We start from the raw sequence: 25,984 nt of genomic DNA, 5'->3' as shown, positions 1-25,984 counted from the left end.
ACTTTACCAAAAGAATTCTTAAATCTTCTGGAGACGAACAAGGAAGAATTCCTAAGCAGCCAGGTGTTTTTATGAATGTGCATGAAGTCAAAACTGTGACAGCAGCTGACTACCAGAGTATTGCAACTCCTTTCTTCTTTACAGTTCTATTTGCTGTCCAGAAAAATAAAAAAATACAAATTCCATGGGATTTTCTTACTCCTCTGAGTTTTGGAGTTGCATAGAGAGTTGCAATGGAGTACGGTTAAGCGTTCTCATCTCCTGAAGCTATATATTACCTCTCATTTATATGTAAGACAATCAAGATATTCATTCAGGGCCCTTCCAAACAGCCCCTATATCCTAGGATCTGATCTCAGGTTTTCTACTATAAACTGGATTATATGAACCTGCACAGCCAGATAATCTGGCATTTTAAAAAAAACTGGGATCAGATCCTGGGATGTAGGGCCTGTCTGGAAGGGCCCATAAACAGCATAAAATATGCAAAGTTTGTAGTGTCTATCTACTCCCAGAAAAATCCTCTCCTAAGGCATTTTCATAGAAGATTCTCTCATGACTTTATCAGACACAGTCTTCTCTGAGTCTTCTCTCCGTTTCTCTATGCTGCCAAAACAGAGTCCCACAGAGTCCATCACATGATGCAAAGCAACTTCCAGTGGGACTCCATGGAGCTTTGTTTCAGCAGCATACAGAAATGGAGCCCAGAGTATCTTTAGAGAGTTTGGGTGTTACCCAACTCCTAATGGCACACTAGGGAAAAGACTGATCTGAAGGGACATGGGATGTCAGAAGACAGACCTCGATGAGAGGGAACAGAGTAAAACCTTTCTCTCTGCTGTCCCATACATTCCCCCTCTTTCCCCCTGCCAATCTGATGAGGACCTCAGAGAACCACTAGTAAAACATGCTTTCCATTTTTGTGTGCATGTCTTCAAGTCACTTACTGATTTATAATGATGCCATAAATTTCACGGAGTTTTCTTAGCCAAGGGATACCTAGAGATGGGTTTGCCAGTTCCTTTGCCCTTCCTAAAGCATCTAGAATTCATGGACTGTCTCCCATCCAAGTACTAACCAGCTGACTGTTACAATAATTGAGAATTTATATTTATGTACTTAGTACTGACAGAGACCATATGTAGTAATATCTTGTCAGATTTTGTCCTCTATGTGAAACAAATCAGCTGTGATACAAGAACATTTGGGCAAAAAAAGGAATGTGTGCTTGCTCGAAGTCAATTTTTCACATACTGTAGTTATTAAGCCAAAATATTCAGTTCCATACAATGTGCTCCTAAGTGCCTTTCTTTAATTAGTCAAGATCAAAGAGGCTCTATACTTTAATGAGAAACATATTACCTCACCCTCGCAATTAGAGTTACTATAAATCTGCAAGGTAGCCACATCAGAAATCAATTTATTAAAGTTTCCAAATTCATTATGTTTCTGCAAATAAGAAACTATACTCTCTCACACACACAAGTATACATTTTTGTTAGGTGCCTTCAAGTCACTTTAGGGTAATCTGATGATAAACCTATCACGAGGTTTTCTTGGAAAGAGTTCTTCAGAATGGCTTTGCCATGGCCTTCCTCTTCCTCTGAGGCCCCTTCCACACAGCTGAATAAAATCCCACATTTTCTGCTCCGAACTGGGATATATGGCAGTGTGGAAAACCCAGTTCAAAGCAGATATTGTGGGATTTTCTATCTTGATATTCTGTGTTATATGGCTGTGTGGAAGGGCCCTGAGGCTGTGAATATTGTCTATGTTTGTTTGTGCATGCAGTTTCTTTATGCACCATATGTGTAAAATAGTCAGAAAGAGAACACTAGCATTTTCAAACTGAATCTAGATCCTAAAGAAAGATTTAGATTTTATAAAATGGTTGAAAACATGTATTTTTTATTTTAAGGCATAAAACATTTCAAGCTCATCCTTCTCCACTGTCTACTGCATGGAAGCATCCAGGGATAGTCATAGAATTCTCATTGTTTAGTCATGGAATTCAGAAGATGGTGCTGGAGGTAAATGTGATAATGCTTTCTAAATTAAGACCATACAGTGTCAAGCTGTCAAGACTACAGATCCTGAAGTTTTCTCTGTTCTCAAGTACAGTTGGGTGACAGGGTTTGACGGAAATACACTCATGTTGGAAAAGCTGTGTCCTTTCAGAATTAAAATGCTTTGCATCTGGACATTCACGCGTACATTTCCTGAATCTTGAGCAAAGATCTCTGGTAGCATTTCCATCATAAGATATGTTGCACCTGGACAGGGCCCTGGCTTTCATTCACATACATGACATTTCTGGAATTGCACATTATATTTGGTTTAATGTGACAATTTTTGCCAGTGCTTCTGCTTTTAAAGTTGTTGTTTTGTGCAGACAGGCACAAGTGACACCTTAGTTATTCAGTGATGTTATTCAGTTGTATTTTTTCCCTTTATCACTAACAGCTTCTTTAGAATAGGTAGGTGATTGAAAGTGATAATTGTAATAGGTGCATTAATAGCTTTAGCAAAGTATGGTAAATGAGCAATCAAGGAGCAGCTTTCTTTGACTGACAAACGGTAATTGGGAGATGATGGACGGAAATTAAACATAAAAGGCCCAGTCCTCACTTTTTGCTGCTTTTTATAGAGGAAACATTGTTCATACAGCACTGGATATTGTTTTCAACAGTAAAGAATTAATATCTCCTTTAAAAGAGGTAATGCCATTGCTGTTGAATCTGGGGTGGTGGGTGGGGGGGGGGGGGGTTAAAGATGGAAAAATTATCATATCCATGTCTTGAGAAGTTCTGTGTTTAATTACTAATATGATTGAGTACATAAGGAGACATTGTGTCAGTATATATGGAGCTTTCAAAATTGTGCTTCTCACTAAAGTTCACCACAGACTTGTTAATGGAATTATCAGCTAAAGGCCCTCAGAGCTACAGGATTCACATTTCTTCAATGATAGTTTGATGAACATTAAACATTAGGAAGAACCATTTTACTGTAAGAGCTGTTTGACAGTGGGACAGACTGCCTGGAGTGTGGTGGACTTTCATTTTTAAAACAGGTTGGATGGGCATCTTTCATGAGTTGTGTGTTTCTGCAGGCAGGGAGTTGAACTAGATAGCCTTTGTGTTCTTTACCAACTCTGGTCCCTTCCACACAGCGATATAGAATCCACACTGAACTGGATTATGTGGCAGTGTGGACACAGATAATCCAGTTCAAAGCATATATTGTGATTATCTGCCTTGATATTCTGGGTTATATGACTGTGTGGAAGGGTCCTCAAACTCTTCTCCCTGCCACCTCAACATCCCAGTGCTCCTTGCTCATTATTTATTTTCCTGTTCCTCTGACTATTTATTAATTTACAAATCATAACACTGCTGCTCAGTTTAACCAAATTATTTAGAGAAGATCAGAGCAATAACATAAAAGAAGATTAAGGGAAACATCCAAAAAAGGAAGTGTAGGCTGAAGCAGTTCAAAGAACAGAACTGCTCCTAAAGCATTATAACCATTTTGGACCTGCAAATTGGGTTGTTGTTTTTTTCTTTTACTTTTTTCCTAGCCAATTAGTACAGTTCTGAACCAATCTGTACTTTGCATAAAAGAGACAGACAAAAGGGAGGCCAGTGCACTTTTTTTAAATAGTGACAGCCATGGCTTCCCAACCCAGGTGTCTAACCAAAGCAGTCCAATTGCAGTTCTCTTGGTGAGAATCACTGATGAGACATTGAACTGATGTGTTTTCACTCTTCTTATGCAAGTTGCCTCACCTAAGACTGGCCACACTGACAAAGCTGTAGAGTTGTTTGTGTGGTAACTGAGAGATATTCTTGCTGCAGACCACCTCAATCATTCCTAAGATTCTTTCCTAAAGCGTATTCCCCAACTCATCAGGAAAACCAATTTGCAGAGTGCAGTTACAGGCAAAACTGAGATCAGATGCTGTGTTCCAAGCTACATGGCTATTTCTTTTATCAAGAAGCCCGTGGTGCTTTCCTGAGTGCTAGATGGAGCAGGAATGTCTGCCAACCAGAGGCAGTAGCCAGGGGTTTGGAACAAAGAGAGACTTCAACCACCATGCTGAGAATTACATGGATTTGACTAATGTTCTTACCCACCCTTCCTTCATTTGGTCTCTTGCTGTTGTTGTTGTTGAAATTAATATATGATTGGTGCAAATATCTTGCCAATACTGATTGTCACAATTCTGGGTAGGTTTTGCATAGGGGGCTAGAAAGAACTTGAGGTACATGTGGTCCGTGCACCCAACATATCTATTGAGGAGTCCCTCAACCAGATGTGGGAATAAATAGCTCTGCTTCACTTCCAAGTAACAGGAGAATCATACAGTGCTTTACACCCAAATGGGTTCTCATGTCTTCCAGCAGTAACAGCAAGAGGCTGGATGAATGGATTACCATTGGTAAGTAGGCATGTCAACTAACAAAAGGGGTGTCATTGGCTGATAGGAAGCTGGACCAATTCCATGCGGTGGACCAAGCCTATTCAGTTGTATCCACTAGAGCTGTGTCCTTTTGTATTCCAACAAAGTGTTACTGGTGCTCACTCACCACTGGATCTGCAAATATGATCCTTTGTTTTTTCATATTTGTTTACTCTTCCTGTTGTTTATTCCTTTAGTAAACATTACAGCGAGTACTTCACATTTACTATAATTAGGATCACAGGACCCCCATAAACATGGAAAAAAGGTGAATAATTTTTTACCTACGGGAAGACCTCTAGGAATCGGTAGATCTTTCATGCAACTCTATGCTCAACTTCCACCAGAAATTGATCATAAAGTTGCACTGGAGAACCTAGATTCCTTAGAAAGGCTATATTAATCCAATTCTCAAATAATCAAATCCACAAATGTGGAAGACCAACTGTAGTTATTTGTCACTTCTCATATCTCTAATTCTGTACCTAACCCCATTTGATTTAGATCCAGTATTAAATCTGAGCTTGTGTATCAGTGTGATTTGGCATCTACTTTCTTTTTGTATGACTATGGTAACCTCTCTCATCTGCATACAAACACTGAATTGTAGTATGCAAAAGTACTACATTCACGTAACATTTCATGTTTGAGTTAAATTTCACTTCTGCCAAGAATAAAGTAACAGAATGGCAAAGTTAGTTGCGCCTGCAACAAACTTTATAGAAAGCAGGTGATGAAATTATTGAATAATTTTAAAGATAACAATATGGCTCCCTCCCTCCCATCTCTCTCTCCCTCCCACCACCCCTCTCTCTCTCTCATTCTCCTTCCCTCCCTCTCTCATTTTGCAGTTTTCATCCACTCACAAAGGATTGTCATGTTTGAACATTCCTTCCTATTCTGCTATAAAGAAAAGGCCTTGCTGCAATGTTGATTCCTTCATTATAGTCAATACTGTATGCAAATCTTTTTTTTTAAAAAAAATGAAACTTTGCCTTTCATCCTAGGCAAATCAGGTCTCCTTAAAACAACCCAAAGTAAAGCAGACCTAGTCCTAAGCACAAAAATTGCTGTAAAATAAATTGAATAAACAATGTAATTCATCTGTGCAGACCCTTACTTTGTATTGCTTAATTCTGAATATCACTGGCAAAATATAAAACTATATTCCATTTATTTCCTATATTTTATCAATGTGATATATTACCTTAATAATTAGGGTGCAGAGGGAGGAGCAGAGCAGAATAAATTCCCTTCTCTAATTACATGTTCACAATATTTCACCATGGTTTTTACATGTCTCCTCTGTAAAATAGATGAAGAAAATATAATAATCTCAATGAACTGTGAAATAAATACTAATCTCTCCTCTTAATGAACATGTGGCAGACTCTAGGATTCCACCATATCCTACAATGGAGCTATGTGCATGAAACTCGATCAGTTTGAATCAAAGCAGTTGGTTTGAAACAAGGACATACTCCTAAGTAAGCCTCCAAGTATGCATTTCATTTGGCTTCGTGGATATCTTTTGCTCCATTCCATTAGCACCTTGAAGATGATGAATCTGCAAATATAGTTAAGCATCAAGTGCAGTGTCACTGATAAAAGACACCTCTTCAAAGGGCAGATTAATATTTGTCAAAGAGCAATCTGGCATAACTGTCATGTCTTGAATTCATATGCTTCAATAATGATTCCAGTTTTCCCTCATGGTATAGTCTCAGATGACTAAAACAAACGTGTTAATACTAGGACTCATTCAGGTTTTTAACGTTCTCTTTTCGGTGTATTGTGGGTGTCATATTATGTATATTTTACATGATTTACCTATCCATTGTATAAATCTATAACAAAATTAACAGACCACCTACTACAATGCAACCTGAGCCCTGCCATATGCAAAATGGAGGCCCTTCTCACAGTGACACCAAGGGCACTTCAAGTGGCCAGCTTCTGGTCAAAGGATATTTAGCATAATGCCAATTTTTTAAAACTTTGTTTGTGTTTTTAAATGCATTTTAACTGTACCCTCAACTTGCTTCTGACACAATAAATAAACACCTTCCTCCACCCACCCTGTCTCTCCCTCAGTTTTGCCCTGTCTGTTAAAATGTTTGTGCTTGTTCCCCTTCATTTTTCTCTTCCACAAAGGCCTACCTCTTGTCCTCTTGGCAAGCACTAGGTACATGGATAATGGAAGAGCCCAATGGATTCAAATTGCAGGGGAAAAAAATCACCTAAACACGAGGAAGAACTTCCTGACAATAAGAGCTGTTTGGAAGTGGAGCATCTTCTTCAGTGGAGTCTCCTTTTCTGGAGGATTTTTTTTAACAGAGGCTGGATGGTCATCTGCCCAGAGTACTTTGATTGAGTGTTTCTGCATGGCAGGGAGTGGGACTGGATGGCCCTCTTCCAACTATGATTCTATGATTCCATATACATGGTTTTCACTGCTTACTGTTCCGTACATATATGTCTTTCTAAAAGTAATAGAGGAATGACCAACCAAATTATCTGATAAATCCTTTTCTGCACCTCCCAGAGCTCAAACATTTTCTTCTTTTCTATGTAACCACTGGTTGATTTAAAAAAAGGTTCAAAATTCATTTTGGATGTAGGGGGCACTGGTGGTTCAATTCGGAATTGAATTCCGAATTTTTCCTTAAAAAATTGCAACTTTCCAAAATTGCTTCATTAATTGTGTCTTTTTAGGTAACGCAGAGCAAACAAAGAAAAAACAAACAGCCTTGAGAGCTTTAGGGGCTATTTGAGCTGATTTCACCAGATAGGGAAGCATAGGCATGAAACTATGGGATTTCTAGTGTCTTATTAGGCAACTCACAGCAAACAAAGAAAAAAAGAAACAGCCCTGAGAGCTTTATGGGCCTTTTGAGCAGTGTAGAGAAATGTTTATTATAAAGTGTTATTTATAATGTGTTTAAACTGTATTTGTGTTTTACATTGGTTGCCATGTCCTAGCTGTGAGAGATAGGTTGCCATGGTGACAAGACAGAAGAAGAGGTGGGCGGAGCTTAAAGAGAAAAAGGTTTGAAAGTGGCAGTTAAGCTTCAGTCAGGAGGATGAGACCCTGAGAGGAGGAGCAGAGTCAGATAGGACTCTGGAAAAGTAGTTTAGTCAGGAGGATGAGACCCTGAGGGGAGGAGCAGAGTCAGATAGGACTCTGGAAAAGTAGTTCAGTCAGGAGGATGAGACCCTGAGAGGAGGAGCAGAGTCAGATAGGACTCTGGAAAAGTAGTTCAGTCAGGAGGATGAGACCCTGAGAGGAGGAGCAGAGTCAGATAGGACTCTGGAAAAGTAGTTCAGTCAGGAGGATGAGACCCTGAGAGGAGGAGCAGAGTCAGATAGGACTCTGGAAAAGTAGTTTAGTCAGGAGGAAGAGACCCTGAGAAGAGGGCAGAGTCAGTTAGGGCTCTGTGGTGTGAAGCAGTGTAAATTCAGTTAGTTCTTAGTATTTGTGAATATTTCTTCAGCAAGGGAGCTGAAGGTGAAACCTAGTTAGATCGCTTGAGTTAAAAAGAATCTAACAGAGGGGGTTTTAGGATCGCCAGTAGTGTAAGACTGGAGATCAGTGGTTTGATCCGGTATAGGACAAACAGTGTGAATATTCACAACAGGGAACACTGAAATAATAAAGCACTTCACTGAAGAAGGAGTTTATAAGATTGTAACATCTAAAGCCTGAATGTATCTCAACCAAGCCATATTGTAACCATCAAGCATATGCCAAGCTCAACATCTCAATATTGCAACAATTACGCTTTGTTTAACAATAAACTTGTTCTCTTTGTATTTTAAACCTGCCTCCTCCATTGATTTTACGTTCGGTGCATTCCACTCTACCAAAGTTACCTCACAACGCAAATAGGGACAAACAGAGACTTTAATACTAGAGTCTCTATACATTATGGTGGCAGTTTAATTTAGCAGTCTCGGAACTTCCTTACAGTTATTGGTGGCAGTAATACTTCTTCGCATATTTAGGGTGGCATTCAGTGGGATTAACGCTTCCTTACATATTTTTGGTGATCCCATTTGGTGGGATTAACACCACGTCTTTACATTTTATTGGTGGCATTGATACGTCTTTACATTTTTGGTGGCAGACGACGGGATTCGTGTAACAACTGATCGAGTGCCTTAAGTTTAATTTAAGAATAAGTTGTGAGGTAAAAGTTGTTGAAACATGGCTACCAGGCGGCAGAGAAAGCTGGCTGAGGAAAGAGAGGGAGACCAAGAAGAAAGTTCGGGCTCTGAGGCAGAGACAGAGCCAGTGCCTATGTCAGAAATGGCTCTTAAGTACAAATTAGAGATGAAACGATTGGAAATGGAGGCAAAAGAAAAACAAAGGGAAAGAGAATTTGAAGAAAAACAAAAAGAGAGAGAGTTGGAGATGGAGAGAGAGGCGAAACAAAGAGAATTTGAGGAAAGGCAAAGAGTGAGAGAATTTGAACGGGAGTTAGAATGGAAGAGAATGGAGTTTGAGCTAGAGAAACAAAGATTGGCTTTGACTCAAACATCCAGTGATGTCCAGGAAGGGAGATCTGGAGTGGATACCCCAGATTTGACAAAGAAATTCCCAAAATTTACCAAGGACGATTGTCCAGAGAAATTCCTAATATCTTTTGAGAGATGTTGTCGAGATTTTGGGGTGGCTAAGGAAAAATGGATGACATACCTTAGGCCTCAGATAAGTGGGAAACTTTTGCAGATTTATGGACAGATGCCTGAGGAGTCTTATGGAGACTATGATCTGTTTAAGAAACAGATTCAACAAGAGTTTAGATTGACTCCTGAATATTACAGATTTAAGTTCAGGACATTAAAGAAAGATAAAACACAAAGTTTTGCTCAAGTGGCCTCTAGATTGTCTCAACTGTTCGATAGTTGGATAAGGACGTCTGAGGTGGAAGATTATCAACAGCTGAGGGAACTTTTAAAGCTGGAACAGTTTTTTCAATTAGTGCCTTATGATATTCGCTGGGTGATTCAAGATCGCAAGCCATCCACTATTGTAGAGGCAGCGGTTATGGCAGATCAAATAACAACCCTGAAAGAAGGATTCAAAAGGGAAGATCTGCCAAGTGACAAAAGAACAAACAGGCAGCCATTTTATCCACAACAAACGCGCCCACAGCAAGAAAAGGGTTCTGACTTAGAAAACACCATCTATAGGAGGCAGAGTGTAACAAGACAAACTGCTCCTGAGGTAAAAAGACGGTGCTTTCAATGTGGAAAATTGGACCATATAAAGTATCAATGTCCCCTGTTAAGAAAAGAGAAAACAACCCTCTTTGTGAATAAAGTGAAAGAAACACCAAAGACAGAACCAGATACTGTTTCAAAGGAGAGTTCAGGCTCAGAGAAACAATGTTTGTTCATCTTGTCAGGCAGCCCATCTAAGGATTACTTAGAAACCATTTCTATTGATAACAAAGACAGGAAAGGACTTAGAGATACAGGCTCCGAAGTGTGTATAGTGCACCCCGAAATAATACCTCAGAAATTTCAGCAGCCAACCTCTGAAATAAGATTAAAAGGTTTAGGACCTGCGATACCAACAGCAGTGGTGACTTTGCCAATAGAATATGAAGGATGGAAGGGTATGTGGGATTTTGCAGTCAGTCCTGACATACCATATAAATGTTTAATTGGAAATGATTTGGCCAAGAAGATTGAAAGCTGGAGGATGGCGTGTGAGGAGAAAGATTGTAACAACGAAAGCCCTGAACAAAAAGCCATGTGTTTTGCCATACAACAAGATGGGGATGAGAGTCCGGAATCCAGTGCTACGGTTGCTGAGCTTGTTAAGAGGACGGGAGGAGTTGAAGAGATTCGGCAGGAACAAGGAGCCGATGTTTCTCTTAAACCTCTATTCGCTTTAGCTCAAAACCCCACAGTATCGGCAAAAGAACAGCCCTCCGAGTTTGTGTTAAAGAATGGTGTCTTATATAGAGAAACCAGAAATGTGAACTCGACAGAAGGATCAGTGACATGGAGTCAAATTGTAGTGCCTCAAAGTTTTAGAGAACAGCTGATGAGAGTGGCACACGAAAACCCTCAAGGTGGATATTTGGGTGTGAGGAAAACCACGAAGAGAATCACTAAGAACTTTTATTGGCCTGGCATGTTCCAGAGGATCAAAGAGTTTTGCCAGTCTTGTGACATCTGCCAGAGATTGAGTACTGGAAGGGATAAAGTTAAAGCTCCTATGATCCCTATGCCAATAATTGGAGAACCATTTTACAGAGTAGGCATTGACATAGTGGGTCCTCTTTGTAAACCAAGCAGACATGGTTACCGATACATTTTAACCATGATTGACTACGCCACAAGATATCCAGAGGCTGTAGCTCTGACTAACATCGAGACAACAACAATTGCAAATGCCCTGTTATCCATTTGGGGAAGAACTGGTTATCCTAGAGAATTGGTTTCGGATTTGGGAACCCAGTTTACTTCCAGACTTATGTCAAAATTGCTTGAGTTATGTGGTATTAGACACCTGACTTCAACAGCTTATCATCCACAGACAAATGGACTAGTTGAAAATATGAACAAGACTTTAGTCAAAATGATAAAGTCTTACAGTCAAGAGAAGCCATACGACTGGGACGTCAAATTGCAACAACTGTTATTCGCCTACAGGACCGTCCCTCATGACAGTACTGGCTACAGTCCATTTGAATTACTATATGGAAGGAAAGCTCGTGGTCCATTGGATCTGATAAGAGAATATTGGGAAGAAAGTCCGGCGACAGATCCAGTTCCAGTGTCGGAGTATTTAAAAGATCTTCAAGCAACAATGCAACTGGCGAGGGACATTGCTCAAGAACATTTGCTTGCGGCTCAGCAAAGACAAAAAGACTATTATGATTCTACTGCTAAACCAAAGATCTTCAACATCGGAGATGAAGTTTTATTTTTATCTCCCAACAAAACCAACAAACTTCAATTGGATTGGTCTGGACCCTGGAAGATCATCAGAAAGCACAACCAGATAAACTATGATATTTTTGATGAACATTCCAATGTAGAAAGAAGAGTCCATGTAAACATGTTAAAGCCTTATGTTGTAAGGTCTGCGAATGTATGTTTTGTTGTTTCGGAAGAGGAATCCGGTCCCTTTTCTTTTTGGGAGGGTGATCGTGAACAGTACAAAAATTTAGATCGAGTAGAAATGAACAGAGAATTGTCCCAACCACAGAGAAGAGAGGTTGTAGAAGTTTTAAGTAAATATAGAGACATATTTTCGGATTTGCCAGGAAAGGTCCAAGGAGTCCAGCATCAAATAAACACCGGTGATGCCACTCCTATAGTATCTCCACCCTACAGGGTCACGGGGAGAATTAATGAATGTATTGAAAAAGAGGTTAAAGAAATGTTGGACCTAGGTATTATTGTTCCATCAGTTAGCTCTTTAGCTTCACCCATAGTGTTAGTACAGAAGCCAAATGGTTAGATAATGTAAAAGGTACGAATAACAAATCGTTAAGATGGAGTTTATGTTTACAGGATTTTATATTTGAAATTAAACATGTCTCAGATAAAACGGAACATAGTTGTGGACGCCTTATCTAGAATTTCGTAGGTTAAAGGTTTGTATGTATGTGAAATTGAAATGTATTTAACCATAATATGTTTCCCTTTCAGAATTGGTGTATATGTATATATTGTTGAATAATATGTGGAATTATTTTTGCCATTCTGGGATTGAGAATGGTCCAAAAATAATTTTTCTGGGGGGGAAGGTGTAGAGAAATGTTTATTATAAAGTGTTATTTATAATGTGTTTAAACTGTATTTGTGTTTTACATTGGTTGCCATGTCCTAGCTGTGAGAGATAGGTTGCCATGGTGACAAGACAGAAGAGGAGGTGGGCGGAGCTTAAAGAGAAAAAGGTTTGAAAGTGGCAGTTAAGCTTCAGTCAGGAGGATGAGACCCTGAGAGGAGGAGCAGAGTCAGATAGGACTCTGGAAAAGTAGTTTAGTCAGGAGGATGAGACCCTGAGAGGAGGAGCAGAGTCAGATAGGACTCTGGAAAAGTAGTTCAGTCAGGAGGATGAGACCCTGAGAGGAGGAGCAGAGTCAGATAGGACTCTGGAAAAGTAGTTCAGTCAGGAGGATGAGACCCTGAGAGGAGGAGCAGAGTCAGATAGGACTCTGGAAAAGTAGTTCAGTCAGGAGGATGAGACCCTGAGAGGAGGAGCAGAGTCAGATAGGACTCTGGAAAAGTAGTTCAGTCAGGAGGATGAGACCCTGAGAGGAGGAGCAGAGTCAGATAGGACTCTGGAAAAGTAGTTTAGTCAGGAGGAAGAGACCCTGAGAAGAGGGCAGAGTCAGTTAGGGCTCTGTGGTGTGAAGCAGTGTAAATTCAGTTAGTTCTTAGTATTTGTGAATATTTCTTCAGCAAGGGAGCTGAAGGTGAAACCTAGTTAGATCGCTTGAGTTAAAAAGAATCTAACATAGGGGGTTTTAGGATCGCCAGTAGTGTAAGACTGGAGATCAGTGGTTTGATCCGGTATAGGACAAACAGTGTGAATATTCACAACAGGGAACACTGAAATAATAAAGCACTTCACTGAAGAAGGAGTTTATAAGATTGTAACATCTAAAGCCTGAATGTATCTCAACCAAGCCATATTGTAACCATCAAGCATATGCCAAGCTCAACATCTCAATATTGCAACAATTACACTTTGTTTAACAATAAACTTGTTCTCTTTGTATTTTAAACCTGCCTCCTCCATTGATTTTACGTTCGGTGCATTCCACTCTACCAAAGTTACCTCACAACGCAAATAGGGACAAACAGAGACTTTAATACTAGAGTCTCTATACATTATGGTGGCAGTTTAATTTAGCAGTCTCGGAACTTCCTTACAGTTATTGGTGGCAGTAATACTTCTTCGCATATTTAGGGTGGCATTCAGTGGGATTAACGCTTCCTTACATATTTTTGGTGATCCCATTTGGTGGGATTAACACCACGTCTTTACATTTTATTGGTGGCATTGATACGTCTTTACAAGCAGATTTCACCAGTTAGGGAAGTATAGGCAGGAAAGAAACTATGGGATTTCTAGTGTCTTCTTAGGCAACTCACAGCAAACAAACAAAGAAAAAAAGAAACAGGCAGGCAACCAAGCACGGTTGGCAAGACCCCTTCTTCCAGCCATTATTCCTTTCTGATTGCTTGCTTGACTGCCGTGCTCTTCTTCCAACCTCCCTTCCCTTAGTCTTTGTCTTTATCTTTCCCCTTCCCCCTTCTCCCTTCCCTTCCTGGCTCCGAATGAGCGTCTGAGCCATGTGCTCCCCTTTATATACAGCATTGGTGGCCAGTGCCGAACCCCCTCCCCAAAACTTCTCTCCTGATTGGCGGGGAGGGTAGGCAAGGAGCCTCCCAGCCTCCCAGCAGGCTAGAGGGCTGAAAATACACTGGATCATTTCCGACTCACTTCCTAGTCATAAGAAAAATGGCGGAGAAAGCTTCGGAAGGGCAAAGGGACTTCCGGGCTTTTAAAATGCTTCAAAATCGCTTCAAAAAGTTAACTTTAACAAAATTATTACAAATAATATGTAATCCAATGAGGCTCTATCCATGCCTAGTAACCCTCATGTTTTGTATTTACATGGAGAGCGATATGGTGTGATGGACAGCATATTACACTGAGATTGGAGATTGATGAAATCTGAGCTAGTCATAATTGTAGAATGGCTGTGGAAAAGGGAAAACAGAAGATCAGGGTAAGTGTGAAAGGGGAATGCACAACTTGCAGGCTTTATGGAATTATTTGAAAGGAGAAAGGACACACTGCAATTTTTCCTCTTATAACTGCGAGTTGATAAGTAAAGTTTTTAGTACATAATGTTACAGGAAAATCTACTGGAAAAGAATGTGCCAAAGGTTAAAGATGATTGGGTATTTATCAAACTCTACATTTAAATGCAGTTAAAAAGAATTAAAAACACAAGACCATAATTATTTTGATGCACACACCACTTTTGCTTCAGTATGACCTCTCCAGAGTAAATTTTTGAGAGTTGGAATGAAAGTCCAGATTTCCAGACATGTATCTGGTACAGATGTGAATGTTAACCTCTCTGGAATGTGTGCCTAGGAATGAAAATAACACAGAATTGATATGTGATTTAGCAATGTAGCTTTATCCATCCAAAATAACATGTAATGTTACAGAATCAGCTCAGAAGGAATTGTGTTGAAATTCTCTCATTACAAAATAAGTGTCTTCCTCAGAAAATGCTGGGAATTCAGAGACATCACCACAGCATGATTTTATGGCCAAATATTGAGTCAGTCCAATTTATTTGTTGGAGAATATGTAGTGAAAGAAAAGATTGATGTAACAGGATAAGCTATAATCATAGCAGATCAAGCTAATACTTAGCGTATCCAAAGAATTTCAGCTGCCTTCTCTTAATAATCTTTACAGAAATCCTGAAAGGATATATCTATCAGCCATTATTTCATCTTGCATCTTAAGACTCATTGACTTAGCTTTCTCCTTGAATTGTTTCCATCTTGCTGAATGGAATGCTAGGTCCTACTTACCTACTCCCCAGGTTGGAGCTATATTGTGATATAATCCAGTTTCTGAATCCAGATTATCTGATTAGAACTGGATTGTGAGAGTCTACACTGTCATATAATCCAGTTCAAAACAGATGCTCTGGATTATGTGGCAGTGTAGATGGGGTCCCAGGCAGCTCTAATTGAAACTTATTCCAGGACGACCTACATAGGAGATGTTCTGCCCTTTCCTTAGGCAAGTAGCCTTCAGATTGGCCAGGACACATGAAAATAGCATGCATCCTAGGCTACAAATAGGATATTTTACATGCCACCCTGGCTGACTAGCCATCTGGCAATGGAACTCCCAGCAAATCTGTTGACTGACTGTGAGTTTCATTCCTTTTTCTATATTCCCCCTCTTCATTATATAATCTCTTAAATGCTAGGTCTGTTATTTAATGTGTGCATAGCCAAGCATATAACAAAACTATAGGTTTGATTATGATTTGACTAAATATTTGTTTACATGCAGAATATGTGCTTCCCTATATTTCATGGGAAATGGAAGCTGAGCACTGTACTATATGGTAGCAGTCCTATACTTCTAAACATAGAAAGGTGAGTCCAATTTTAAATACAGAAGTATGAAAGGAACGGAACTCTCAAAAACAGGATAATGCTAAGCAACTGCCTATCTCTCTGAGCTTTTATATGAGTGAAACACACTTCAGGTTTTGGGGTTTAGTTGCGCAGAGAAATGTGTTTGAAGGTTGTCAAATCCACACCTAATGTCCCTTTAAGCTTTAAAATCCGATTCCTTACTTTCTGTATGATTGGCTGTCATATCTAGTTTGGGCTACAATGGCGCTCATTTTCACAGAATAAAAGTGACTTGATGACAGAAAGAAGAATTGAGTCAAAACCTACCCATAGCATCTTCAGAGAACTCTAGAAGTTGGCAACAAAAGCAAAAATTGCACATTTGTAGAAAATGGCAAAGCAGACTAATGCAAAAAAAAAAAACAAAACAGCTCAGTATGGTATAAAGCTCTTAAGGAATCAAATCCACCACTAAAATGGAAAAAAAAAACAAAAACCTTAGACGTGTGCCAGAGAGGAAACATACTGCAAATCAAGGGCATATGGATAGAAAAACAGAGTTGCAAAATATACAGTTATCTAGTCAGTTCATATATGGCTGGAGCTATAGGTTGGAGATGTTAATTTCCTTCATCCCTCTGTAGTCCACACTTTGGTTACATCTGTATAGACTACTACAATGTGTTCTATGTGAGGTTGCCTGTGAAGGCTGTACAGAAGTTTTAATTGGTCCAATGGGCGGCAGCCAGATTACTCACTGGAGCAGGATACAGCAAGCATGCAACCCCCCTGTTACGCCAGCTCCACTGGCTGCCAGTCTGCTACAGAGCACAATTCAAAGTGCTGGCTTTAGCCTATAAAGCCCTAAACGGTTCCGGCCCAGCTTACCTAACCGAACATATCTCCCTCTATAAACCATCTCAGAGATTAAGATCATCTGGGGAGGCCCTGCTCTTGGATCCACCTCCCTCGCAAGTGTGATTGCTGGGGATGAGAAACAGGGCCTTCTCAGTGGTGGCTTCTTGGCTATGGAACTCCCTCCCCAACAAAATTAGATCAGCACTCTCCCTCCTGGCCTTCAGAAGAAAAGTAAAAACTTGTCTATGGGACCAAATCTTTGGGTAGTAAGCAGTACAAGAAATGATCAGGGATTATGTACAATAGATCTGATATTTGGAACGCCCTGGACTACAATTGTTGGATTGTGTGATTTTAATGTTTATATTGATATGTTTTAATTCCATGTTTAAATGATGTCATGTTTTATGATTTAATTGATAATTGTATGTTATTATTGTTATGTTAGGTTTCTGTACGTGAGGCATTAAATTTTGCCATATTTATTTTGGGAACCGCTTTGAGTCCCCCCGCTGCGGGGAGAAAAGCAGTATACAAGTGAAGTAAATAAATAAATAAATAGTTATGATATTAAGACCTACGATTTTTAAATGATTTTTTCTAGAATAGTCTAAGTCAAGGGTCCTCAAACTTTTTAAACAGAGGGTCAGGTCACAGTCCCTCAAACTGTTGGAGGGCCGGATTATAATTTGGAAAAAAAATGAATAAATTCCTATGCACACTGCACATATCTTATATGTAGTGCAAAAACACTTTAAAACAATACAATAATTAAAATGAAGAACAATTTTAACAAATATAAACTTATTAGTATTTCAGTGGGAAGTGTGGGCTTGCTTTTGGCTGATGAGATAGGATTGTTGTTGTTGTTGTTGTTGTTGTTGTTGTTGTTGTGTGATTTCAAGTTGTTTCAGACTTAGGTTGACCCTGAGTGAGGGGCAGGTAAATTACCTTGGAGGGCCGTATCCAGCCCCCGGGCCTTAGTTTGAGGAGCCCTGGTCTAAGTAAATATGGGATATAGATGTTTACTCTTAGCAAAAAAAAAAAAAAATCTGGAATAGGAACTCTTGTTTTTGTTTTTGTTGTTCACCTCCAAAACTACATAGTAATATAACTAAAAGATGTATTGTAATTGCTTCTTCATCTTTACCAACACAATATTTTATCTATTATGTCCATTCTGTTTTTGTGTGAATCAGAAATAACTAAAATCAATGCCGTTAAGCCTGACACATCAGGGACAATGTATTTTTCTAGAATCACATTTTATTGCAAACTCCAGACAGAATTAGATCTATAACATGGGTGTTCTACTACATTGTGAACTGCAGTGTTTGCCACCCAAGCAAATTTCAGTCACTTGCTTTGTAAAAATCTTGAGACAATCAAACTGTCTCCTTGAATTTAGGATGACAGAACACACTTGACATGGAACTTTATAACATTTAACAACATACTAGAATGCTCCTTCAGTTCTACAGTGCTTTTTAAAAATCCTAGTAAATGAGAGTTAAATTGATACAAGCAAAGGAACCTGGTTCTGTGGCAAAGCAATAATTTGAGATCTTGATGACTCTGGAGTCAGATGTTTTCCTACTTATTTTAGCTTCGAACATAAAATATACATTTGCATATATGTCGAATGAGTTTCTAGTTTTCATGATAATGGATGCAGGAGTCCACAACAGGCATGCTGCTTCCACAGAACATTTAATGGCACCATCAATAAAAAAATTATGTGCATTTTGCTTTTCAAAACTGAATCCAGTGATGACTGGTCAAAATAATGGCAATGTTTTCATTTTATTGACTCCAGAATTGAAGTTGATTAAATAATTCTTCATCACCACCAACCTCAATACAATTTACTGAGAAATAATAAAACTTAGACACATGAGTATTATTAAGAATGAGTTTCATTCACTTGGTGATGTGGTGAAGTGTTAAATATCTATCACAGCATCACTTTCATTCATTCAATCAGTGTAAACTGCTACCGCAGTAAAACTGCAACAACCTTTTCAGTTTTTGAAACGAATCAATGTCTGTTCATGTGCCCATCTATAAAACAGATTTAACTAAGCATGGAAACAGGCAAAACCTATGCATATTCAGATATATCAGGAACAATAAACACAATATGTTTAAGCACTGCAAGAAGAACCATGTATAAATTCTGTACCACTGCAGGAATAAAATATTCAACCTTGTTTCTACATCTCTCTATGTGCAGAAATGATTATACTTAAACTGAAGTAGTTGAGCAAGAACTATTCTTGAGTAAATATTTTTTAGAAAATATAGTTATTATAAAAACAAGACATATTAAAATATATAATAAATGGTTTCAATATTCTCATACACTGAAATCCCCAATAACCCCTTGTGCTGAAATCCTAAAATATTTTACTTGAGTGCCAACTCTGTGTCATTAGTATGTGGATTACACCCAGTTCTCTTATTCCTTTACAGCACAAGCCAAAAAAGCTATCTTGGTCCTGTTTGGGGATTTCAAGTGTTGGTGGAGAACAATTTCCTTCACCATTGGCTGTGCCTTTTTTTCCCCAGTGGTGAAGATATCACTAATTTGATTATAGTTGTAACAGAAAAAGGGACAGCTATATCCTATTTATTTATGTTGATAGTTATGTTTAACTGAGTGTTTGTTTAACTGAGTGTTTCAGTAGGCTATTACATGGCGCAGGTGCTGGAATCTGGATTTCTCATATTATTGCATTCAGTAACTACAGGAAGTAAAATTATTTTCAGAAACATTAAAGTAAAGAATTGCTGTTTAGAATTTTTTGCAGCAATCAACTAATTTAGGAACCTTGAAAATATAATTTTAATTAATCATTTATGAAAAGTAACTTCCAAATTCAGTTTTTTTTCCCTTGGCTGCTAAGATTTTTTAATCACATTTAACATTTTCTTAGAGTTCTGAGTTATTTGCTGCCTGGAGTTCATGTTTATGAAGCAGAAAGTGTGAAAGTAGATAAAACAAAATTATGGGGCTACATTGAACCCCCAAGTATCTTTTCATTACTCCCTGTACCCCCCAGACTGGCCATTTTCCAGCATAAAAGAGGTGAATTGCCTCTCCTAGAAGCCTTCAGAAGTGACAATGCAACCTTTTGAATAGATTGCAGTTCCCCACACAGACATTCTTTTTAACATTTTAAAAATGCCAATTTTTCAAACTCAGAAGAGGAATTCCAGTCATTTCTACTGTTGTTTTGTCTGTCATTTTGGGACATTTCTGGCATTCTATGCAGCTGCAAGGAATCCACCAAAGTTGCTCAATGATGTAATAGGGAGTAAGCCCTGTTGAATGCAGTAGGGCCTATTTCTACATGAATATGCACAGGATTGATATAATGAAAAGACTCTAAGTTAATCACTTGGAAACAAATGGCCATGAAAATTAGAGATCTTTTATGAAGATGAATAAACATATTCTGACATAGTCTCAGGGCCCTTCCAGACAAGCCCAAAAATGTGGGGCCTGTCACATTTTTACCTGAAGCATCCAAACGACACCACAGGAAAAAGTGAATTAATTCAGAAGAAAGCATGGTTTACCTGCTTTGTCCTAAATTAGATACCTCATTAGAGCCAGGCCTTCCTGAAAGGCCCTCGTCTAATGGGGTATTGGGTCTGTGGGGTCTCACTCCCGGGCAGTTCCAGGACCAACTGGAACCACAAAATCTCTCCCCGCTCCCTAGTTTCCTGGTGCATCATTTCTACATGATAGGACTCCAGGGCCACAATAATGGTGGCCAGGTAAGTTTTTAAAAGTTTTATGGGGGTTTGGGGGTGGCTGGGTACCATCCCAGCACGCATTTAACTGCATTGTGGAAGCACCCTCAGATGAATTTTTCTGATTCCTGAGAACTCACGTTTCATATTAAAAGAAATAGGCATGTCTTTCTCCATAGATTTTTTAAAAAGAGTTTAACCTTCCTCTCATGCGTACATATGAAAAGTGGGTTTTTAAAACCTGCTTCAGCACGTGTTTAACTGCAGTGTGGAAGTGCCCTCAGATGAATTCTTCTGATTCCTAAGAACTCGCATTTCATATTAAAAGAAACAGACATGTCTTTCTCTATAGATCGTTTAAAGGAGCTTAACCTTCCTCTCATGGGTACATATGCAAAATTAGGGTTAAGATATCTGGGTTTTTAAAAAAAGGCCAGCAGCAGCATGAGTACACACTCCGCTTAGGAGAAACAAGGGTGTCAGTTATGATGCAATGGGTTCTATTAAAATGAGATAAGAAATTAAAGACAAGTCTGTGTCCCACACTGGAGGGCATGTTTCTTTCCTTTCCAGATTTCATGGAACATGAACTACGGGAACTGGAGTTTCTCAGTTTGTGCATCAAATGACCAGGGCATGGGAGAAAATGAGCAACAGAATAGAAGTATTGGTGATTTCAATGGGTACATGAGTACCCAGCTCATTAAACTTTCATAGGTTCATTGCATCCACTGAAAATGTGCCCAGTGTTTTAACCGCACATCCTATTGCTATCTTTGCAGAGGAGAGTACTTGCACACACTTCAAAGCAAACATAGTGTACATTGTGATATATGTACTACCCTCTCTAAGCAATAATGAAAGAGTGCTCCATGCTTAAAATTGTTAATAGAAAGAGGCGAACTAGAAAGACTACCAATCCCCAGAAAAATGCACATCCTTAGATGCATTTAAACACAGTTCCTTTTCTTCAACGCCTATGTCTTGCAGATAATCCGACTTTAGAGGAAACATATGTGCAGAATCCTTATTATCAACTCCCTTGGCTGATGTATCCAAGATCACAGGGGGCATTAAGGCTATGGTCCTTGACTAAGCTGTTCTCCCATGTGCAACATATCAGGAAACTCTTGGTATAAAGGCACAAATATATTTCTGGCAAGAAGCTGTGTTTACAGGAAATGGAGAAAGCCACAAGACTTAAGATGATACATCAGTACACTGTAATTTTCATGGCTGTATTCAAATTTCCTTCCCTTTTCAAAAAGGTGGAGTATGCCATAGCTGCCACAATATTTCTATGAACCTTTTAAAAAGTACAATTCAAATGACAAACCTTTTTAAAAACTCCCTCAAAAGGTCATACTTTTAAGAATCATGTTCTTTGACAGCATAAGAAGAGTTTTGCCATGTTGAAAAGTGGATCCCAACTTGCAGGTGGAATACAGGCAGTGCTTCTAGTTGCAAAGTGGCTGTCAAAAGCTAGTAAATGGTGCATGAAAAATCTTGACATCACACCTTTTAGGAATGCTACCTAGTAACAAGTCCAAACAGGTAAAACAGTAAAACTCCTGATACAGAGGTTATTCCATCCCAGAATGCTGGAACCAGAACTTCATTTTTCTACCCAATCACTTCTTGTCTAAACAAAGATAGAAGGCTTGCAGAAATGACACTTCACATTTTGCTGCCTGAAATAAAAGTTCAAAAGTATCCTACATCAAATTTATGCAAAGCACACAAGCCTTTTCTCATGTCAGACTAGTTCCAAGACTGATAATTGAATTGTACTTAAATGCAGGTAATGAACAACGTATTCAACAGTACCTGAGCATAGAGTGTGTTTTACGGAATACAGAGGAGGCCACATCATACACTCAACTCTGTACTCCAACATTTCACTTCTGCTCCTTGTCTTGCTATCCACACAGAGGCAGAAGGAAGCAGATAAAAGAACAGGAAATAACTCCATGGTCTCAGGGACATAAATGTCATTGCTACAAGCAGATATGGTCTTAACCAATGTGGTCAAAACCAACATCTGACAGGTCAATAGAAAAACAGAGTAGTATACCCTTCAAATTTGAAAACATACTCTAAACTGCTCCCATCACCTCCTCAGACAATCTGGAACAGCAATAACAAAATTTGGCATGAATTCAGTCCCAAAGCTCAATACCCAGCCACAGCTGAGTTTTCATGTTTTGTTAAAAACCAAAGGAAAAAAAGTAAAGCTTTACAGCATGTCCAAAACCCTGAGACTACTGCTGGCAAAATTAAGGACAAACTTTTAGAATCAGCACATGATATTTTATCTGGAAACAACTCCAAATTTTAAGCCTTATCTTTTATTGCAAAGAGTAATAATTTCTATCTTTTCTTCCATGCTCACTTCTGCAATATAGATAGGATAAAGCAGACACAGTATGCTCCATGAAGATTGTCAAGGGACAGATCAATTAAACATATATTATTTTACCATTTCAAATATTCTATGAATCTATGCTGATATGCCAGCTGTACCCCTTCCTAGATTTGGAGGAAATGAAGATGATAGTGCATGTGCTGGTAACCTCAAGGTTGGACTTCAGCAATGCACTTTACATTGGGGTACCTTTGTACCATATTCAGAAACTCTGTTTGGTATGGCAGCTAGATTGGTATTACACCTATCCTAAAGTCACGCCACTGGTTGCCAATTAATTTCCAGGCAAAGTATAAGGCAGGAGTTTTTAAACTGTGCTCCATGGAGACCTTGGGGCTTCGCAGGAGATAGTGAGGGGCTCTGCAGCACCATGCTGCTTCGTACGTCCTCCTCTTTCCTTATCCAGAGAAGTGCAAGGATATTAAAGTTTTGAGCTGACAGAAATAACAGGAGGAGCAGCCACAGCATCCTCCCAGGACCCAGACCCTTTCACCCCTGCCTTTCTCATCACCCAGACTCTATTCCTTGCTACCCGGATGCTTTCTCCCCACCTAGATTGCTACCGGGCACAATTCAAAGTGCTGGCTTTGGCCTATAAAGCCCTAAACAGTCCCGGCCCAAATTACCTCACCGAACGCATCTCTCCCTATGAACCATTGTGGAGATTAAGACCCTCCAGGGAGGCCCTGCTTTCCGTCCTGCCATTGTCACAGGCACGATGGGTGGGGACGAGAGACAGGGCCTTCTCGGTGATTGTTCCCCGGCTATGGAACTCCCTTCCTGGTGAGATCAGGTCAGCTCCCTCTCTCCTGTCCTTTAGCTTTTGGGACCAAACTTTCTGGACAAAGCAATAAAGCAGCAATAGGAAAGATTACCAGGCCGATTAGATTTGACGTGGATGACTAGGACAGTTTTAAATGGTGTGTTTTAATATTTTGATAAATGTTTTTAATGTTTATGTATGCATATAAGAATTTGTGTCCTGGCATTGAATGTTTGCCATATATATGCTGTGCTCCACATAGGGGTGTCTTATCTCATGACCACTGCCAATTGTCAGGCTCTACATAATTGTTCAGGAAAATGTACCTTATTCCCATGCACAATAACCTCTATTTCCCTGCACATTTAAAAATTAAGTTAATGACTTGCCACTGAAAAATGCCTTTTTGCTAAATCAGGCCCATTGATTAATCTAGATTAGTATTGCTTGAAAAGTAGCAGGTCACCATAGCTTCATGCAAGAGTCTTTACTCGTCCTATCAGTTCTCATAGTGGAATCTTGGATATGAAACACGCACTCTGCCAAGTAATCTTGTGGCCAGATCCCTACCTTTGGGCACAAATCATAATAGAAAATTCTCTTTTCTTTTCTACAGAAAACTGACGATCCCTAAAACTGTGTTTTCTTCAACTCCCCTTGCATGCACCAGGCCCCTCATCCACAATATACAGATTCCAAACCCATTAGAACTTGATTATTTCAGTGTTTCCTGTATTTTGGTCTAGCCATAGTTTGCCCATTTTAAACAATATACTAAAATAATATTTGTACCAAACAGGAAGAAACAGAGTCAAAGTATGCAAGTTGTGGAACAAGATATATTGCCTATAATCTCTAATCCAAATTTTATTCTTTATTTGTTGTTGTTCATTCGTTCAGTCGTCTCCGACTCTTCGTGACCTCATGGACCAGCCCACGCCAGAGCTCCCTGTCAGCTGTTACCACCCGCAGCTCCCTCAAGGTCAGTCCAGTCACTTCAAGGATGCCATCCATCCATCTTGCCCTTGGTCGGCCCCTCTTCCTTTTGCCTTCCACTTTCCCCAGCATAATTGTCTTCTCTAGGCTTTCCTGTCTCCTCATGATGTGGCCAAAGTACTTCAACTTTGTCTCCAGTATCTTTCCCTCCAGTGAGCAGTCGGGCTTTATTTCCTGGAGGATGGACTGGTTGGATCTTCTCACAGTCCAAGGCACTCTCAGCACTTTCCTCCAACACCACAGCTCAAAAGCATCGATCTTCCTTCGCTCAGCCTTCCCTAAGGTCCAGCTCTCACATCCGTAGGTGACTACAGGGAATACCATGGCTTTGACTAGGCGGATCTTTGTTGCCAGTCTGATGTCTCTACTCTTCACTATTTTATCGAGACTGGACATTGCTCTCCTCCCAAGAAGTAAGCGTCTTCTGATTTCCTGGCTACAGTCTGCATCTGCAGTAATCTTTGCACCTAGAAATACAAAGTCTGTCACGGCTTCCACGGTTTCTCCCTCTATTTTCCAGTTGTCAATCATTCTTGTTGCCATTTATTCTTTATATTCAAATATAATATCCATCCAAATCAACTTTTCTGCTTTCTTATATATTAAGGCTAAAAATCATATTTATTTCACACTTCTTGAAGAATTATTACATTTTGATTAAACAATTCTTCTACATATCATGGTCCTATGAATAAGAGCACATGATTTGCACGCTAAAGGTAACAAATTCAATCCTCAACATATCCAGGCAAGGGCTGAGAAAATGCCACTTGTAACCTTTCAGAGCTGCTGGCTGTCAGATAATGCAAAGCAGAAGTAGACTCACAAGTGAAATGTAACCCACAAAGACTTTTCTATGTCTCCTGGATTCTAAATTGTACTACTCAAATGTTATTTTTCTGGGTGTTTTTAATTTCAAAACTACTGGGGAAAGGAAACCACTATGCCCTTACCTCTCTCCCACCTCACTCACTGCAAACCACAAAAACATACAAAATCAACCATATGAAAAGCCATAAGTCACAGACACAAAGAACTTCCAGTTGTAATTTTCAAGTAGTGCAGCTCACCGAAAGCTCACAGGATGAAATTTGGCTCTGACATCCACTGCCATTGTCCAGGTTTGGTAAAGATAGTTTAGATAAACTTGACTCATGTGTTTATTGTTGTGTACTTCCAAGTTGTTTCTAACTTATGGCAAACTCAAAGTGAACTTATAATTGGAACAGTGTGAAAATGGTTATGCAGAGGCACTGTCACCCTGGTGGAATCGATTGCTGATTCAGAATTCAGACCCTAGTCTCTAGACTCATCATCCACTGCTTACACTCACTCAATCAAATTATTTTGTTAGAGGGGAAAGCATTTAAGTCTGTTTAAGAAATCTTAGGGCTTCTCTACGCTGGCCACAGCTAGCTTCAAACTGTGGCAGCTATACAATGCATGCTGCCAAAGTGTGCTGCGATGGGTGTTAAGGATAAATCACAAAGTTGGGGAAAAGACTAAGACAAGCCCCTGAATGAGTTGAAGTGTGGGCACAGGTAAACTACATCATATGATGAAAACA

General features: G+C 39.4%; 1 protein-coding gene across 2 annotated transcripts in view; it reads right to left on the bottom strand.

Moving 5' to 3' along the window:
• The window catches only part of PCSK5 (proprotein convertase subtilisin/kexin type 5), a 321,518-nt gene that overhangs the window by 280,199 nt on the left and 15,335 nt on the right, over positions 1 to 25,984 (bottom strand). The window lies entirely within an intron of this gene.

This window comes from Anolis sagrei, chromosome 2, assembly GCF_037176765.1.
Source record: "Anolis sagrei isolate rAnoSag1 chromosome 2, rAnoSag1.mat, whole genome shotgun sequence".
In the NCBI taxonomy this organism is placed as follows: Eukaryota; Metazoa; Chordata; class Lepidosauria; order Squamata; family Dactyloidae; genus Anolis; species Anolis sagrei.
Note: the sequence above shows the minus strand (reverse complement) of the source record. Positions and strands in the feature narration are given on the sequence as shown.